The sequence below is a fragment of the Lepidochelys kempii genome, chromosome 7 (assembly GCF_965140265.1).
Source record: "Lepidochelys kempii isolate rLepKem1 chromosome 7, rLepKem1.hap2, whole genome shotgun sequence".
NCBI lineage: Eukaryota > Metazoa > Chordata > Testudines > Cheloniidae > Lepidochelys > Lepidochelys kempii.
Window position 1 is genome coordinate 66,884,844 of NC_133262.1, and position 15,747 is coordinate 66,900,590.

Here is a 15,747-nt window from a genome sequence, read left to right on the forward strand (position 1 = left end):
CAGCCATTGAGTAGTCTGTCTCCTCCATCCAGTCTTTCTCCAAATCCGGGCAAAAATCCCCGTTGAGGAGAACATAAACTGGGGCAGCATTGCACGCTTTTAATTACATAAATTCCAGAGTGGGGATCCCCCCTCTTCAGCAATATCAAAACGCAGAGGGGAGGATAGTCCCATGCGTTCACTCTCTAATCTGGGATGGTTTGCACTGCACGCTATTCACTAGGATTAAGAGGAAGTTTGTGGGTTTTTTTTAAATCGTGTAAAATAATATTTTTATTTTTAACTTTATGGGATGCGGGGAGGGAAGAGAGGGGGCGAGAATAGAGAGCGAGGGACAGAACATCCCTACAGGAGGCAGCTCCCTTTCAGATAGGAATCTGGGACAGATTTTGCCAACAGCCACAAAGCATGGCCCTTTGGTAATAGAATAGCCAATGTAATTTGACACTTCAACTTGCTGTGCTCTCTGCTAGTTGATTCACTTACTCACCCACTAACATTGAGCTCCTTTTCACTGTCTGTATAGGGGGGGAGCAGGAGAGAGAAACCGCTTTTAAATGAAAAATATTTTAAAAGCACCTGAACAGAGCTGCCAATCAGCTGGGGAAAGAGGATTTTTGCTGCCTGCTTCCTTATTATATTTCTTACTGCAAGCCTGCTGTGCAATCTAGGTAAGTTTCGTGTCTATTTCAGTCTTACGTTCACACCTCCCTGTGTTTGTGACCGTGCAAGGATTGTGTCTTGAATGAGGCGAAACAATGGAGTAACCAAGCTAAGGAAATATATATGTGTGTATATATATATATATAGAGAGAGAGAGAGAGAGAGAGAACATTTGTTTTTATAAGATAAGAAAATGTGTGAAGACTTCTTAAAGGGACAGGTTGTATCTGTGTGTCTGGAAAAGGAGGAGAGGAGAAGGGGGAATGAGACAGAAAAAGAAAACAGGAGATCCAGCGGAAAAGGAAATTCCTTGCCTTTTTGTGATTGTAGCGAATAGAGATTAAGGAGCCAGAGTGTTTTATATTATGTGGGTGTGGGGCTCGGATCACTCCCCCAACCCCTTTGAGCTGGGGAGGGAAGGGGCTAGTGTTGGGGAAATAGGTGTCTTGTGTGAAGTGACTGTAAAAGGAGGAATCCTTGAAAATTATAGCAGAAGGGGAAAGGATCTTTCGTGTTGTAGATCTAAGTTTTAAAAGCTGAAACAATGAGGCGAATTAGGCATGCCTGAGAGAAAGAGAGCGAGCGATCTTGTGCCATAAAAACAAAGGAGGTTTTAAAATAATCCGGATAGCTTCTGTTTTCTGGCCAGTTTACCTTTCCTGACTGCTCCGGTTGTGCACCGACAGGCTCGTAGTCAATCGAGCTGGCACTGAAGAATCTTTGGGGGTAAGGGGTGGGGAGAGGACGGTTGTAATAGCAAAGTATTTTTTCGGGGGGAGGGAGAAAGCGTGTGTGTGTGGAGGGGGGATCGGGCATGTTTTCCGGGCTTTGGGAAGCTTGCCTGAGTGTAAATTCCTTGTGTCTGGGTTTTGAAAGCCAGTTGGGACTGGGGCCTCTCTCAATCACTAGGCAGGAGTAGTCTCTCTCTCTCTCTCTCTCTCTCTCTCTCCTGTGTACATCTGTCCAGGAAGCTGGGGGGGGGGGGGGGGAGAGGGGCCGATTGAAAGAACCCAGCTCCTGCTTTCTTGCCATTGTGAAAAGAAAAAGGAGGGAATCGTTTTCACGGGAGACTGGTTGAGCTAGCTGCAGTAAAAGGGAGAATGCCAGCCAGTTAAAAGACACTTAAGGAATGTAAACATAAAAATAGGAGCCATCTAGTCATGCTGTATTCCTTGCTCTAATCATCTGGGATGGGGTTCTCCAGGTTGATTTTCTGGTGGGGGTGGGGGAGTGGAGATGTAAAAGGAGGAACGGGGAAGTTGTTACTATACCCATTTTTCTACACTGCAAACTTTTGTTTTACACGTGTATAGTTTAATTTCAATCCTACTTTGGAGTCTGTGGTGGAAAGCATAAGACTAGTTTTTTGAGTTAAGTTCCTTCTGTAACTGCAGACCTCATTCATATGCTTAATAAAACTGATGTGTATAATGGCGAAAACATAACAAATTGCTCTGATTGTGGGTCTTACTAACTGGTCCAGGCAGCTGGACTGAGAATTAGAAACTACCACATATAGGTAATTTATTGAGACTGAAGATAATTCTAAGCAATAGCCCTGCATTACTGTCTGATTGTGCAGAGTGTATATTCTTTTTGCTTCAGTTAATAATCTGCAAACGGCTTAATGGCTCTGTGTAGTGACAGAGGAATTGGTTTTCTCCATTTACTTCAGCAGGCCTGAGTAAAGCTGGTATTCTGACTGCTTTTTTCAATGCATTGACATGAGGGAGGAGGATTTAACTTGGCAGCCTGAACAAATGCTCTATCAAAGGTTTCCTAAGAGACAGTAAGAGAGTCGGTGGGAGATGAATGACCTGGGGTAGTTTTAGGGTGCTACCTATGCAAGCTTTCTTTTAAATATGAAATGGCCATTTAGAACCCTGAATAGAACTGTGTGCATCAGAAAGGCAACAGGCTTATAAAATTTAAAAGGGCAAAAGCCCATTAATGCTTTGGCAAAGCTCTGGCTCTGGCCTCTGGTTGAGTAGTTCCAACTGCCTTGAAGTGCCAGAGCTTTTAAGGAATCTTTAGCAACAGCTTCTCTATAGCTGCAATATGGAACTTGGCCTTGTAAATTGGAAGGTTAATGATGCAGTCTCCTCCTCTCCAGACAGGAGAATGGGGGGTGGGTATAGGATATGGATGCAAAGGTAAAAAAAAAAAAAAAGCCCCATGATAAATGATTAGGCAGGGCTCTTGCTAATGAAAGACTATTCCAGCTATAATACTTGTGCAATAATTTTGCACTGTGGCAAAAGTTCTAACCCGAAATTAATATACAGGCAACCGAGGAAAAGTTTGACAAAGAGGTTCAGCAAAATTATACACTTAGAACTACTAACAGTCTTTGGGAGAATTAGGCTTAATCTAGCAGACAACAGAGTTGGTCTCTGCCTCAAACTTGCACCCCCTTCTTTTGATCGAGGGAAGTTTACTATGGCATCAATCTTCTCTTGGCGGGGCCTGATTCAGGTTTATGAATGCCAGAAGACTTGCGCTGACCTTTTTCTGTTCAAGTCGAGGATGTTGAAACACCAGCCATCAAACAAAAGACACATTGAAAGCAAGATCTGCAATAGAGCACGTGTGACTTTGAGGCTGGTTGAGTGCATTTGGTGACACTGTTTTCTTCTGAGTTCGGGTGGGAGTTGGGGAGATAAAAGGCCATTTATTAAAATGAGATTGTGGAAAAAAATGACTTAAAATAATGTTAACACCCCGAATTAGAGGACACAATTTTGCTTTTGTTAAAAATCATTACATTTTTAGTTTCTTCAAAATTCTGAGGCTAAGGAAGGAGACTACAATGTTTTTCCTCCTGAGTGCAAAAATGATATGAATTTTGAAGTATCTAGCCTGTATATTTTTTAAAAAAATAAAAATTGTTTTAAGGAACAAGAGAACTGAAATTCTAGAACTGCCTTTTTAGGATGTAAAAAGAAGAACAAAATAAAAAAATTGCTCAGGATTTAATTGCTGGATCTGTGGTTTTGCCCTATATTAAAAGTAGTTCTTGTCTACTTTGTAGGCTAAGCTTAAAGGAGATTTTATTTTCATTGAAAAATAAAAAACAGAGCCAGTGAATTTAGTATTTCATTTGTCTGTCTCATGCATGTCAACATGAATGGATGCTTTCATTGTTTACAGCGGCTAAGGTCCACAACACCTTAAATAAAATGTAATGTTTTCAAAAATTGAGTCTATGGCAAAGGCACAGTTAAAACTTTGTTTGGGAAAGAACCATGTTGCCGGACATCTATACCGTGCATGTTTTGAAGCGTCTGAAATCATGAAAACTGGATATGAGTGTGGTGTAGAACTTTGTTTTCCAAAATATTGTACCACTCAAAAGATAATAGTTATTTTTTCCTGTTACTTAAAGGACTTTTTTTAATACTCAGAAAGGTTTACAAGGAGTTGAAGTGATGGAATTCTAGGTACCATATGTTTCCATTCATAACTTTTCTCGGGAGTTGCCTGCCCTTTTCCCTATATCTCTTCCACTTTTTATAGTTTCCAAACTCATGGATGGTAATTACATCAGTGACACTACAGTTGATTCAAAGTTGGCTGGTCCCTAGCAACTTGACATGTGTGTTATCTGCCAGGAAAGCTTGGTTTCTCACTGTAAACTGGAAAAACTGACAAGTTTGTTAATTTGGTTTTTTGTTTTGCCTTCTCTCTTGCTAACATGTGCCCTAGCATTTGGAGGCAACAGGCGCCGTGTATTTCCAAGTTACCTGGAGTACAGTGTGTCTTGAGGAGTGAACATAAGGGTGGCCCAGGATCCACTAGTTTTTGGCCATCATGGCATAACAACTTGGGGAATCAAACAGTGCAGAGAGTAATCTAGTTATTGTTCTACCTGTAAAATCTGTTTTATACATACCTGGGACTGCAATTGGTGCCTGTGGTAGCGAATCTGACCACTGTGCAATTGACTAATTTGTTTCCTCCTAGTTATACCAATTTCTTTGAAATCCTATACAGTATTACTGTAAAGACATGGAGAGAATATTGCTGCAGAGTTGAGAATTGGTTTATGATTGCACTCATCAGCTACTGTGCTGACAAGACTTCTTTATCCATTTAAGATGTTGGTTTGTTTTTTAAAGAGGAAGCATATTTCATCAAGATGTAGTACAAAGCAAATATGCATGGGGTATATCCAGTAGTTCAATATGGTAGGAGCATTTTGTTGTTTCACTGATCTTTGTGTGAATCTGAACTTCTCTGCTGACATAAGGCTAGGCAGTGTTAGTGGAGCTAGGAATAATTTATTCTTCAAATGGGTGTCTTTTTGGTTTAAAAACAAAAGGTTTGCAAATCCAAGTGTTACTTTGTCATATTGATTTTATTCCTCTCTCTTCCCCCAAAGCAAAAACTTCTTATTTAGCAATTTTTTTTGTTTACATTGGATTTTATAGAACAATCTGCATTTAGGTTGGTTAATTTTAGGAGGTTTTTAAAGGGGTTGTAGGTTGCAAGAGAAATGTCCAGGTGAGGAGGTATAATGGATCATCCTAGTTTGACTGTTGGAGGCAGTAGTGTATTATGAGAGTAGATAGAGATGGTCTTAGGCTTGGTCATGTGATGCTTTGTTTCTAATAGGTTGAGATGCATTGAAAATGGAGTGGTTTTTACTCCTTGCAAATGTTGGGCTCAGATTATATGAGCACAGTGGTACAACTTTCTCCCAAGGAGAGAAGGAGGAAAAATATTGTAGACAGTACTTTTTGAGTGGAAGAGAGAAAACTGTCTTGTATAGGTCCGTAGTCTGCCTAGCTGAATTATCCAGCCCATGGTAATATAAATTAACTTTAATCAGAGGGAACAACCCAAATCTGCAAGGAACATACCCCTCTGAGTAACTCAGAAATGTTCATTTGATTCAAGCTGTCTTATGTTCGCATCAGCTGAGATAATTATACCTTTCAAACCTGCATATGGGGTAAAAACAGTAGCTTATATTCCTATCATTCAATTCTGGAACAGCTGGCTCCAATTGTTTCTGAGGTGAGGGAATGATAGCTTACTTTTTAAAGGTGGCTCTAAAGGGCTAAAAACAAAATAGATCCATATGGCCTTTGTAATGATAGTTCAATAATTCAGGCTGGGTGTTTTGTTATTTAATAATGTTAGCATTCAAGTGGTCACATCTAAACTATCAAGTTAACGCTTCATTAAAATGAATATGGGAAATTTATCCTTTTGTTGATACTGTGTCTCTTTGACGCTACAAAGATGCAGTGAATTGCTTCACAAAGTAAAGGTGAGCCTATTGGTTCAATCTAGGTAGGATTTTTTTTTAAATATAAAATCCCTTTACTATTCATGGCACTACAGATATCTGTGGAAGTACCATAAATCTGTGGATTTGGATTGCCCCTACTGTTCACTGTTTGTCTGTGTAAGGAGCTTGCTATTTGATTTTCTCCTGACTAAATGTTTATATGTCAGCGGATGGTGGAGAGTCGATTTATAAAACAGATGTCATAATACTAAGACGTCCTTCTCCAGATATATGCAGCCTTGAATTTTCTCTCTCTCTCTCTCTCTCTCTCTCTCTTTTTTCATACACCGCTTATAAACTATTCTGTGGCTCCCTGCCCTGCTGGCAGAACTGTTACTATCTCCTTTGCAATAGAACCATATTTCAGTTTCTCAGTACTGTATTGAGTGCAAGATCAGAGGCATTCTTGGTTGCTCTGAGCCTTCTTTACCGTGCTAAGGCTGTGGCGAGGTAGAACTAACTTTGGCTGGCCCAGCTTCCATGTATATTGTGGGTGCAGACTCAACTGGTTGCTCAGATTTTTGTTGATTGTCAAGGGCACATGTTTTTATCTTACTACTCTCCACAGCAGCCACTACTTCCTGAAAGCTTAACGTAAGGTAGGAACGGGGAGCAGTACCAAACTAGATATTAATAAATGTATCTACTGAAAATTAGCATGAGAATGAAGCCAGCAGACATTATATACCTTCCATACAGCGTGATATGAAATCAACATGGTAATTTTCTAATCACTGTGTCTGGCCTCTTGAAACTGCTTCTTGCCTCTGCTATTGTAAACCATGTGTAAGAAATCACTGGAGGAGGTAATGGGGGGTGGGAGGGGGAGAGGGGAAGGAGCTGTGTGTGTAAACAGTCTCCTGGCGAGTTATTTCACAAGCATAAGTCAATCTGGACCAGGATGGTATTAATTGAGGGGTACTAACCGGTCTATCTGCTTAATACACAAATGCATACAGTGTATATAAATTGTGCCCTGATCTTGTTACAGTTTTCTGTACCTGGTGAAATATTATCTGCCCTTGTTTTGTAAGGACCTTTTGCTTAACAGCTTAACACACTTGTTGGCAGAGGGGACTTGGAGGGGTGAAATAAATGGAGAAGTGCATTGGAGTTTATTTGTTTGTGCATGTCTGTGAGACTGCAGAGTATGATGATTGACTGGCTGACAAAGCCAGTGTTATCAGTCTCCTAGGGGTTTCCAGATAGTCTCATAACTAATCAGAGCAGTTTGTTTATTGGGGCTTCAGTGACACAGCTATATGACAGAACGGTAAGGGCTTCAGTTGGCCATTTAGTAGGAAAAAACAATTCCTCTGATAAATATCTGCTTGTCTCATGGCTGTGCTCCTGTTACCCTCTGAGAACAGAAGAGCTTTTCAGCCTGCTCTGAAATGTACACCTTCTGCGCCTTAGCCAGCAGTTTTTAAAGTGTAAGCGTCTCTTCTCTTTTCCTTGTTTAAACACCCACCCTCCCCAAATACAGTCAGCCTGAGCTTTCTGCCTTCCTCTGTTAATAGGTCATGACTGGGTGATAGTGCTACTATAGTTAAGGTTAGGAGTACTAGTGGCACCTTAGAGACTAACCAATTTATTTGAGCATGAGCTTTCGTGAGCTACAGCTCACTTCATCGGATGCATTCAGTGGAAAATACAGTGGGGAGATTTATAAGGTTGAGACTAGCTTACTGTTTAACAGCTGGTTTTTCTAAGTGCTTTGAAATCCACATCCTTACTTGGATTGTCTTGAAAATTGTGTGCCTCATGAGAATCCAGGGAGGGTTAATGGTCCAGATCTGAGATCTTTTGAGCAAGGTGTTCCTGAAATACAGTCCCCACCCCGCCTCCTAAAAATCACATGATTCAAAATTTTACAGTTCTTAATGCTCCCCCAAACAGACACACATATTTGAAGCTCAAATGATGTCTCTGATCCTCCCCCGTCTGGTACCACACACTTGCAGTTGATTTCAGTTTGGCATCCTCATGGCACCTCCTACTATAGCAGGAGGCATGAAGGAGCCAGGAAGAGGGCAGAACAGGTAGATGAATGGCAGTGAGGTATGCAGTGTTCTTGTAGCCAGGCCAGTTCCAGGATATTACAGATACAAAGTGTTTGAGCAGCAGTGAGGTGTTCCCCAGGTGATCTCCTTCTGCCCTCCCATCATGGCCCCCTCACTGCTACCATCTCCTGAAAAAACAAGGGTAATTCACTGCCCAGAAATGGTTAATGCAGGGTTGAGGTTGACCAGAGTGCCTCTTACCCCGTCAGGAAGTCGAATGCACCTATACTTTAATCTATGAAAAATAGGAACTCCAGAATTAAAGTACTGCCAGTTGTGGCCTGCACCCTTAACTCTGCCCTCTTTTGAATGACACCCCAGCCCACCCCGACAGATAATATTGCAGCACTCTGTCCTTCCAGGTGATACGGAACACTCCAGGGATAGGAGCTGAGTACAGCAGTAGAAAATGTGATGCTGTGTCCTCATTAAGGCAAAAGTTATATTTAGGGTGGGTTTAGTGAACACCAGCTGGCCGTGCCAGGCCTATACCCCAGCATTTCACCCGTTCAGCACAAACCACCTCAGAGTTGGCAGATGTTACCTGGAACATCACCCAAACTTACCTCTTTCCTGTAATGTATTATCATGTATGCTTGCAGCTTGCTACAAATCCCTATGGCAACAACAGACCATTGTGCTCTTCTGCCCACACAACCGACATAACTCAACACAGAAAGGAGGGGCCCCGGATCCATTTGGGTGCAGATGCACCTTTCCTCATATCACAGTATGAGCTGTGGCAATCTACAGCAAGTATCCCTGCACCAGTCAATACAACTGCTAATACCACACTGAAGAGCTGTTGGAGCAGTGTGCAGACAAATGAGAGAATACAGTTCTGTGGGACACAGCCAACCACTTAAAATAGCATATTCACTTAGTTATTCCTAGTGTCTTCCTATTATAAGTGCAGCCCTGGCTGAAACATACTTACGCTTTGTCACCAGTGGCTCTTGCCAGCTCCAGGGGGCAGAACTGAGGTTGTGGGGAGGGATTGGTGTGTACCTTGACTATGTATTCCCTGGTTTCCTGAGGTTTCAGGATAGGTGCACTCAACGTTCTGGAAAGGAATGAGGCACTGTCAGGCAACCTTAACTGTGTGTTAAGGAAGCTTTTGGACAGTGACTTAAGTTGGGCTTAATGAGAAGATTCCTTTCTCACAGTGAGGTTTTTAAGAGCTCGCCTTTTCTGCCTCCAAATTTAATAACGTTAAAGCAAAACAAAGCCTTTATAGTCTGGAACAGGCTCTTTTTTCAAGAGCTGTAATGTTTTCAATTAAGTATCACACACAGCATGGTCTCAACACAAACCTTAAGGATTCCACAGGATTGTAGTTGCTCATAAGATTTTGGCCGCCTTAGTGGCCACAAATTGGAATGCTTATCTATAAGAAAAATTTGCCTAGAGTGTGTTTCTGGTTAAGAGGCAGTATGAGAATGCTGGCTACCAGGGTAAGAAGTGTGTGACAGTAAAGAGCCATCACTGTTAAAAGCGGGAAAGTGTTCATAGGTCAACAGAAATCCCATCTGGCTGTCTTTTCCTCTTCCCAAGGGGGAAAAAAACATTAAAAATAATTTTGAGACTTCCTCAGTGGCATTACGTTCTTAATAGAACAAATTATAAATGAGAGAGAGGGTTTCTTCTGCTGCAGTTTGCAGGGGGAAAGAAGAACGATGTGACTGTCATAAGGTCTACCTGATTTCTTTGTGTCCTTCCTACAATTTCTATGTTTGTTTAATACTCTTATAACTCTTTTCCCAACAATAGGATCACAGGAGTTAATTTGTTTACAACAGGTGCACAGCTTACTCTGGCTGTCCTTGCAGCAACCCTGTGCCTCCCCCAAGCATTTTCAAAGAAAGCTTCCTCTTTTTGTTCTGCTGCAGGTTGATGCACTTTTACATTTGATTTAACAATTTGTATCTAAGATTGGAATGCTCCTTCTAAAAGGAACCTGGTTTAGTGAACTTTCTTCTGACAATGCTTCTTTGATTATTATATCTCTTCAATCCAACTTTATTAAAGAACTTTATGAACTTTAAGTACACCTCATGATGGCACTGCTATGTAGGTATTATCCCCATTTTATAGAAACTGAGGCACTGCGAAGTAGTTCCTTGTTTGTGAACGCTGGGTGCAGATAGAGTATACAGTTACTGAAAACTCTAATGCAACTTAACTGTGGACTCCCTGCTGCTCCACCATAATAAAATCTGCATCTTTGTGCACTCCTAACCAATTCATCGTTTCTGCTGCTCCTCCCCAATAGCCCTCTTATCTGACAAGCTTTTAAAACTGCTTGTGGTGGTTCTTCAAATGACCTGTGTAAGGAGTGTTGAAAATCAAGAGACTGAATGGGGAAGAAATATTTGGTCAAACTTTTTTAAACTTTTGTTTTTTGTTAACACACATAAAGCTCTAATGTGCAATGAACAGTTGGGAGAAAGGACATCGTTGTTAACTATCTCACACCCACATCTTTCAGTTATGGTGTAAGAGCTCACTTCAGTCATCCGCGGCCTACAAGAAGTCTTCTAGCAAAATCTCTAGTGAGGAATCTCTCCACTATGGCAGCTCTGGCCGGGCTGGGCTGGGCCGGTCCGGGGGAGGGGCTCCTCTCTCCAGCAGTTCCAGAGGGGCTGGGTTGGGCCGGGCCATGGGACATGTGCGGCCCTAAATAGCCTGCTGCATGGTCTTGCAGTTTACAGGGAACCTAGCGTCTAAGGTATAAGTGCAAGCAAAGAAAAACCCATTCAGACTTTGTTTATACTTCATAAAGAAGCATGAGGCAGACACAAGCCCAATATTTTTTAAAATCTTGTGCTGGTGACTTTGAATTGTAATCTCCGTGTCAGGTCTGTGTGCTAGGACTTACAGGGTTACATTTTCCACGGTGATAGGCACCTATTTTTAGGATTATTATTTGTGTTTTGTATTAAAGTAGAAATTGGGGATTGGGACTGCGTTATGATAGCCACTCTACAAACACATAGTAAAAGACAGTCCTTGCCCCAGAGAGCTTGCAGTTGATTAAAATAGATGTGGGCTCTCGGTATTTCAGAAAATCAGGCCTCTTTTAACTCAGACCACTGGTTTGACAGGCAGAGGGGTATGGTAGTAATTCTAGTAACTTTCTTTTGTAACTCCCTGAAATACTAATAAATATTTTTCTGTCAGGACTGTCAGAATACACAGTGGTGTGGTGTGTAGCTTTTACTGGCACTGGTTTGAATTGACCTACATAACTGACCAGTTGCAAAGCCATTTGATAATAATGAGGACATCTTAACCACCTGCTGATAAAATCTGTAAATCAGACCACATGCCATCATATATTCCCTGTGTGTGCGCGCATAGTATTGTGTATGCAGTTTTGCATTATGTATGTTTTGTGCTTTAAACTCTGGATCTTTTGGTTTCATCAATCTGGAAGTCCTCTATGCAGGATTCCGATTCACTCTAAAGGAAATTGTGCATGCAAATGGTTGAATTCCAGGATCAGGACCAGAAAAGGCAAGAGCCCTTGTATGTTGCAGCTTTATTGTGATAATCTGTTCTGCTGTAGAAGATGGAGAAAAATTTGCTCAGAAGCATTTATTTGGGAAGCTAAAAAACTAGGACCTTATCTGGCATAGATTTAAATAAGTGAAAGTGGCACTGATTTGGTAATATCATTGACACAGATTAAAAGCAGAGGGTATGAAAGTAAACTGCTCTGTAGGAACTGTAGTCTGAATAGATGACATCTGAGTCTATTTATCCATGCTCTTACAGTTGCCATTTAAGGGCAGATTCAACAACAGTAAATAACGTGTCTTAAATGTTTATCCAGAACAATTTACTAAGTAAATCTGCCAAAATATGTACAGATCCACTGGCTCTTACAACTTTCCCCCTCCACTTCTCTCTCAGCCTGCCTTGCCAGAAAATACCTCTTTGTGCTCAGGAATAAGAAGAGGTCTGCAACAAAATATTTAATGTGCTCAATTTGGGTTTTACTATTGTAGTTCCCTTAACTAAAACACAGAGATGTTAAGCATCTGTGTTGAAGATTGGACATATTTCCATGGGTTGCACTAGAATGTAAGTTGACTGATTGGTGCAGTGTGTTAATACATTATCTTTAATCTTTGGATATCTGGGTTCAGTGCTACCTTAGGCCATAGGGATTCCTTGCCCATTTTAACTGATATTAGATCTGTTAGATACAACAACAACACTGATTCATGTAGTACAACTGTCCCACAAGCTTGCGCTGTATCTCGTAGTACCCTGCCTGGCTCTACTCAGTGCCGTTAGGTGAATGTAGGGTTGCCAACTTTCTAATCGTACAAAATAGAACACCCTTGCCCCACCCTATGCCCCACTCCTTCCCTGAGGCCCTGCCCTTACACCTTCTCTGAGGCCACTTCCTCCATCATCCCTCCCTCTGTTGCTTGCTCTCCCGTACCCTCACTCACTTTCACTGGGCTGGCTCAGGGGGTTGAGGTGCGGGGGGGGGGGGTGCAGGCTCTGGGTGGGGCCAGAAATTGGGGGTGCAGGAGAGGGCTGGGGTACGGCGTTGGGGAGCGGATACGGGGTCCAGGCGACGCTTACCACGGCTCCCAGAAAGTGGCTGGCCGCCCCTGGATGCATGGGCAGCCAGGGAGGCTCTGCGCACTGTCCCTGTGCTCACAGGCATTGCCCCCGCAGCTCCCATTGGTTGTGGTTCCCGATGGGAACCAATGGGGAGCTGTGGAGCCGGCCCTTGGGGCGGGGGCAGCATGCAGAGCCTCCTTGGCCGCTCATGCATCTAGGGGCTGCAGGGACCTGCCGGCCGTTCCTGGGAGCTGTGCGGAGCTAGGGCAGGCAGGGAGCCTGCCTTAGACCCAGGCTCCCGCTGCGCTGCTGACCAGACTTTTAATGGCCCAGTTGGCGGTGCTGACTGGAGCTGCCAGGGCCCCTTTTTGACTGGGTGTTCTGGTCAAAAACTAGATGCTTCGCAACCCTAGGTGAATGTATTTATCATTGAAGTAAGGAGGGGAAAAAAATCACATGAATATATACTAATTTTGTTCCATTTGCAACAGTTCATTACTAAGGCGAAGTGAGATGCTTAACAATAGGTTTTTGATCATGGCTTCATGTAATTGTTTCACTAGATTCCTTTCACACTTACATGCAAAAAATGAAAACACCCTGATAGGTTCCAAGTAATTTGCCCACTCCAATCCTTATTGACTTTATTATGATGTGACATGTCTTGAAAGAATATGAAAATTATTTTCTCAGTGCATAAATTTTGTTACAACGGTTTGTGAAATTCTTCTGTCCAGTTCCTATTTTGGGAATAGTCCTGTCATGAAAGCGCGATCAAAATTTCTGATATTTCTTTGCAGAAGAATTTCAAGTATTTCTGAGACTGCTGTATAGTTTAGTACTTTGTACCTCACTGAACTTGGTTTAAACAAAGAAAAACACAGGCCTGGCATGTCATTTTTAGCTCCCCGTTGTCTGAAACTGTCTTTCAATAGAGAGAAATAAAAATATTGTCCTAGTAATTTCCCAGTGTATTAAGTCACAACATGATGAAACATAGTTCATATCTCCTGGCGCATTAAATATATTTTAAAATACTTATATTTTTCTGTTTATTCCCCTCAGGCTCTCGTGAATTCTCACTTTATTTTATGGCAGAAATTGGTAAGGCAGGACAGTGATCTGACTTTTTTTTTTATGGAAGAAGCAAAGAATTTGGAGCCAAGTTTCTTTCCTCACTTCCAGTGTGGCTACGGAAACATTTTCAAAGGAGGCTAAAGATGAGCTACACATATGCCAATCCCTTTTAAAAGATTGCTTGGCTTTTTTCTTAAATAAATACAAAACCCTAATAAACAACACTGAAAAGGCAGGTGTTCTCTGGCAACTGCTGTGTTGAAGATAGATATGGCTTGTTTTGTGAATGTGTAATATTTTTAGTTTGAGATACAAACACACACCCTGATATAACTACCATACCCTTTCCATTTACTTTAAAACCTAAGGGGTCTAAGGTCCAATTTTCTTAAGGTATTAAGGTGTTGCTGTGCTGAACCTTGCAATGCCTAACTGATTTAGGAGCCTAAATGTTGATTGAATGTAGCCCTCAAGTGCCTAAATCCCTTTTGAAAATGAGATTTAGTCTTCTATATCACATAGAGTTCTGACACTGAGCACAGGAGTGTCTACATACTTTTAAAAATCTGGGTCTCAACACTTACAATTAATGTATATTGGCCTGCCCTTGCCCACACATGCGGATGAGCAACTTAAGTTGCATGTATAGTACACCTAGATGCTTAGGTTAGTAAAGATATGTGCTTAAATGTTCTCAGGATTGTGCCCTAAAGGTTTCATGCCAGAAAGTAAGTTCAGATCTGTGATTTATGTCTTAAAAACAAATATGGCTTAAACCAGGGGTCGGCAACCTACGGCATCCGTGCCAAAGACGGCACGCGAGCTGATTTTTAATGGCACGCTGCTGCCTGCCGGGTCCCAGCCGCCGGCCCCGCTCAGCCCGCTGCTGAACCCAGGCCGGGACCCCGGCAGGCAGCAGCGTGCCATTAAAAATCCTGCCCACCCGGGCCCACGGTAGCAGGGTGAAGAAGCTTGCTCCTGCTGGCTGCTGTTGCAGGGCAGGCGAGGTCCCCCTTCCCCAGCCTCTTCCTCCAGTGTGCGGGGTTCCTGCCCCATCTCCTCTCCCTCCCTGCTGCTGATCCGCTGATGGCCCTTGCAAGGGAGGGGGAGAAGCGGAGCCGCAGTGCGCTTGCTTCGGGGAGGAGGCGGAGAAGATGTGGGGATGGGGCCTTGGGGAAGGGGGGTGGGATCAGGGCATATCCCCTCCAGTCCCCTGCCGTGAGCTGCTCTGGGCAGGGGGCTGGGAGACCCCCAGAACTCTAGCCCACACCCCCAGCCCTCCGTCCTGACCCCTGCACCCCCCCACGACCCCAGCCCTGGCTCCAGCACCCCCCACACATACCCAGCCCGCCCATGCCCTGACTCCTGCACCCTCGTCACACATCCCCACACCCCATGCCCTGACTCTTGCACCCCCCACATTCTCACCCCCACCCTGAGCACTATACAGGAGCTCCTGCCCCCCTCCCCATTCCTATCTGCACCCCTCACACCAAATGGGCGCTGCCCAGGTAAGCACTCCACACCCAAACCTCCTGCCCCAACCCTGAGCCCCCTCCCTCATTCTAGCTCCTGGCCAGACCCTACACTCCAACCCCCAGCCTGCTCCTTCACCCCCAGCCCTGTGCTCAGTGCACTCCCACCCTCAGCTCAGTGAAGAGAGAGGGGAAGAGAATGGGCTAGAACCAGGGAGAAGGTAGGTGCCCACTCTATGTGGGCAGGGCCAGGATCCCAGACCGGAAGCGGGCTGAGCGGGGCCAGCAGCCAGGACCCTGGGTGGCAGGAGCTGGCGGACGGAACCCCAGACCAGCAGCGGGCTGAGCTGCTCAGCCCACTGCTGGTCTGGGGTCCCGGCCACCGGCCTCGCTCAGCCCGCTGCTGGTCTGGGGTTCTGGCTGTCGGCCCCTTGCCAGCTGGGGTCCCGGCTGCAGGCCCTGCCCAGCCTGCTGCCGGCCTAGGTGAACGGAACCCCAGGCTGGCAGTGGGCTGAGTGGTCCGGCGGTGTAATTTTAATTTAATTTAATTTTAAATGAAGCTTCTTAAACGTTTTGAAAACCTTGTTTACTT

At 43.6% G+C, this 15,747-nt stretch overlaps 1 protein-coding gene across 1 annotated transcript in view; it reads left to right on the top strand.

The window, feature by feature from the left end:
* Positions 1 to 406: 406 nt before the first annotated feature.
* ZMIZ1 (zinc finger MIZ-type containing 1) overlaps positions 407 to 15,747 on the top strand; it is a 472,323-nt gene continuing 456,982 nt past the window's right edge. Inside the window, 1 exon segment of the mRNA XM_073353233.1 lies at positions 407 to 671. The gene's annotated coding sequence lies outside the window, so the exon portion shown is untranslated.